Genomic DNA, 4763 nt, shown 5'->3' with positions numbered 1-4763 from the left:
ACTCGAGCAGTACTCAAGAATAGGTCGCACCAGCGTCCTATATCTGGTCTCTTTTACAGATGAACCACACTTTCCCAAAATTCTCTCAATAAATCGAAGTCGACCATTCGCCTCCCGTACCACAATCCTCACATGTTCGTTCCATTTCGCATTGTTAATTCCAAGATATTTAAACGATGAGGCTGTATCAAGCAGAACAATACTAATGCTTTATCCCTACATTACAGGTTTGTTTCTCCTACTCATCTGCTTACATTTTTCTACATTTACAGCCAGCTGTCAATTATCATATCAACTAGACATTTTGTTAAGTCATCTTATAACCTGCTACAGTCACTCAACTTCAACACACCGTACACCACAGCATCATCTGCAAACAATCGCAGATTGCTGCCCACCCTGTCCGCCAAATCATTTATGTATATAAAAAGTAATAGCGGTCCTATCACATTTCCATGGGGCTCTTCTGACTATACCCATGTCTCTCATGAACACTCGCCGTCGAGGACAACATACTGCGTTCTGTTACCGACAAAGCCTTCGAGCCACTCACATATCTGGGAACCTGTTCCGTATGCTCACACCTTCGATGACAGTCTGCAGGGAGATATCGTGTCAAATCCTCTTCGAAAATATAGAAATATAAGCTCCGCCTGTTCCCCTTCATTCATAGTTTGCAGAATAGCATATGAGGAAAGTGCAAACTGAGTTTCAAACGAGCGAAGCTCTCTGAAACCCAGCTGATTCGTGAGCATAAACTTTTCGGACTTTAGGAAATCCATTATTTCGAACTCAGAATATTCTGCAACAAACCCACTTTAAGGATATTAGTCTGTAATTTTCCGAGTCCTTTCTTTTACCCTTCTCATACGCAGTCCCCACTATGTGGAGTTCTTTTTCCAAATTTGGAAGTTGAGGACGGGAAAGGAAGTCTCTGGAATATTTACCTCCTCGCCGCTGTTGGGTGCTGACTGGCGCATTCTAGGTGATTTTTGTGGAAATGTAAGTGGCGTAGTCGCGACATCGTGATCTGTATTCTGAGCAGCTCGGAACTTACTTGTTCTGCCACGAGACTTGTGTTGTCTATTGGATTACAGTTTTTGGTCTCTGTGGTCTCGTTAATTTTGAATCTTCAAGCTGCTCAGATGAGAAAATTTTGGTGCGTTTTCTCCATATAGTCTTCCATATAATTAGCTAACACCATCCCCCCTCCCCCAAAGTATTGCTGTCATTTTGCGTAATTTACATAAAGATTTTAGAGAACTTTACTCACTGTCAATTTTATGTGAATAGTGCGCATCATAAAGAGCAAATAAAAATTTGTTACACTCGGAGTTGATTTACATCCCACGACACCTTAATTGTCCTACAATTTTCCCATGATCAGGGGACCACGAAAAAGAAATCTAACTTGTTGTGTACCTAAGTTGTTGTTCTCACTGTGACGGCGCTTTCGTTGTATATCGTGGCCAAACACAAGCAACTGTTGAATGAAGTTAAGAGAGACACAGTCGCGTTTCTTTGTATACTGCACCAGTTTCAAACAACACCATGCAAAATCTTAATCTACCGTAAAACTTCTAAAATAGTTATTCAAAGAAATGGTACATGCAGTTATAGTGCAGTCCCTATTTTTTAAATATTCCTCTAAGTAATTGCTTCTGGACATAAGACGCCATCACCTCCCTAGCTGAGTGGTCAGCATAAATGGCTGTCACGCGGAGGATCCAGGTTCGGTTCCCGGTACTATTGAGGATTTTTCCTTGGTGGGACGATTGGTACGGGGTCCACTCAGCTTCGTGATGCCACTTGAGGAGCTACATGACCGAGTAGTGTGCAATACGGCCAGAAGAACGGTGTGCCCACCCATACCGCATCCACATAATGCCGTAAGGCAGAGGACGACCCGGCGGCCGGCAGACACCCCTCGGGCTTTCAAGGCCGTGCGAGGAGCTCATTTTATGCAGTCACCAGGAATTAATGTATCTAAGTAATGTATCATACGCATTATGTTTTAGAACTACGATGGGGATCCCCCCCCCCCCCAAAAAAAAATGCTATATATTTTCAAATTGTTTACAAAACAACCTATCCGCTTCAAGATACTCTTCACTACAACTCTTCACTTGTCCCTACCGGTGCTTTTACTGTTTGAAACATTTTTTGTAGTCATATTTAGAAATGGCTGACAACTTCTCCCTCGTTTTTTTTCTTGACTTCTTCAGTACTGTCAAATCGACGTCACTTCATGCAGCTTTTCTCGTGTGGAAATAGGAAAAGGTCGCACGGAGCCAGGTCAGGCAAATAGGTGCGTGGAACAGCGGAACCATGTAATTTTTAGCCAAAAACTGTCTAACAGAAATGGCTATATGTGCAGATGCGTTGTCGTGGCGGAAGAACCAGTCTCCTAACTGCCACAAATCGGGTCTTTTTTGAAGAACACTGTTGCGAAACCTTCTTAGAACTTGTAAATACAAGATTTGATTGACGATCTGACCTGGGGGACCAAACTCTGAATGAACTACGCCCTTGGCATTAAAAAAGAAAATCAGCATTGTTTTGATGTTTGATTTGACTTGATGACTTTTTTTGGGCGGGGTGATGAAGACGTATCCCATTGGCTTGACTTTTGCTTTGCTTCTGGCTCGTAACCATAGCACCATGACTCATCAACAGTACTGACATTTGACAGAAAATCTGGAGCTGTTATTTCAAAGCACGTCGTGTGTCATCTCGACGTTTCTTTTGATTGTCAGTCAGAAACCGAGGAAAAAAAAAACTTGGCAGTAACCCTTTTCATTCTCAAATCTTCCATTAAAATTCGCTGAACCGAGGTCCAAGATAACCCACCGATCTCTGACACTTGATCAATTGTCTGTCGACGGTCTGTGAGCACAAGCTCTCGAATTTTTTCAATATTTTCATCGATTCGGGCAGCTGATGGTCGTCCAGAACGAGATTTGTCACCAATCGACATGTTGCCATTTTTAAATCGAGCAAACCACTCGCACACTGGAGTTTTTCCCGTAGCGTCAACTTGCAAAGTTGTTTTCAACATTAAAATAGTTTTAGCAGTATTTTTACCGAGTAGAAAACAAAATTTCACAGCTGCACGTTCTTCACTTAAACTTATCATCATAAAAAACGAAACAAGCACAAAACAGCGCTAGCAAAAGCTATCACTGCAGATTGACAGATAAACTTATCATCATAGAAAACGAAACAACAGTCACAAAACAGCGCTAGCAAAAACAATCACTGCACATTGACAGAACAAGCGAGGTCGACAACATGGGCGGGTCTGAACTGACAATGACTTGCGCTATACACAGCTAGCGGCCGAAATACCTACTACACAAGCTCCGTCCAGGGCATTTTTTTTTTGTACCCCCTCGTATACTCTATTCATCGTAAGAATAACCCTCATGTAAGCATTACTGTATGTGTTCTTTCGTGTTTGCTAGAACCTCATTGGATTTCATTTCGCGTGGAGCGGAAGCCAGTTAGTCTCGAGTACAGTCAAGTGCGATAGTAAGGATAGATTTTATCCTGTACGATAGTACTACTCGCGCAAGCAAAGTTGACACTCGGCGCGTTGGCTGATGGGAGCGTCTGTAAATGGAAAATGCCTTTACAGTCGTCCCCATCAGCCAACGCGCCGCGAATCAACTTTGCGCGTGTAATACATCGACTCAGCGATGATATGGGTCAACAGCTTTACCGGAGCATTTAACTTGGACAGCAGTGGCCACGCAAGTGATCCAACTAACCTGCAATGATGTGAACTGTTGCAGTTATGACGTGTAAAGAGACGAGCAGAACACTATACAGCTTCGATTGACATTTAAAGAAGGAAATGATACATGGCAAACGCAGGCAATACGCTTCTTAGGCGACTGGACGGAAAACGTAACATGCTCTCGATCTTAGCTAACGCAGTATTGTAATTAAAAACAAGAGTGATGAAAATTCTTGAAATTAACAAAGATAATTTTTCTGCACGAGATATGTGTGGGGTAAAAGCGCACTGTTGGGATTTCCCATGTAGCTAAATACTGAAGCCACTGAAGATATTACAGTCAGTCATACGGTAATCTCTGAACTCCTTCCGTATCCGATTCCGAGGAATACATTTCAGTACTGCTGCGTTATAACGAGGCGATCAGCAACAGAATCCCAGTCGACGCAAAAATCCTCATTTCCTCTTCCTCTTTTATGGCGTGCTGTTCTGCATTTCGGCATCATTCTGGAGTGACGTGTCACAAAGCTCGCTGCATTAGTCGCAGTACGTGTGGCAGCTTAGATGTCTTGTTTCTCGCGGCAGATCTATTAACTTGGCTTCAGATCAGTTCTGTTGAGTTCGTATTGCAGTGTTACGGTGACAACTGTAAAAATGCACCATTTGTTACAGTGTGCTCGACGCCGTGAAAATGATTATTTTCCGTGTTTCTATGATGCTTATCACTATGGCTTGTGAGAGACCACATCTGCCCTACAAAACAATGGACGTAGCCAAATAAAGAATATTTGATTTTTCATTTTTCTCCCAAAAATTTAGTAGCGTAATGTCTCCTTAACTTAAACAAAATTTTATAAAACATAGATAGTTAAGAATTTCAATTTGCAGCCGGCCTTTGTGGCCGAGCGGTTCTAGGCGCTTCAATCTGGAACCGCGCGACCGCTACGGACGCAGGTTCGAATCCTGCCTAGGGCTTGGATGTGTGTGATGTCCTTGGGTTAGTTAGGTTTAAGTAGTTCTAAGT

Source organism: Schistocerca serialis, chromosome 2 (genome assembly GCF_023864345.2).
Source record: "Schistocerca serialis cubense isolate TAMUIC-IGC-003099 chromosome 2, iqSchSeri2.2, whole genome shotgun sequence".
Taxonomy (NCBI): Eukaryota; Metazoa; Arthropoda; class Insecta; order Orthoptera; family Acrididae; genus Schistocerca; species Schistocerca serialis.
Note: the sequence above shows the minus strand (reverse complement) of the source record.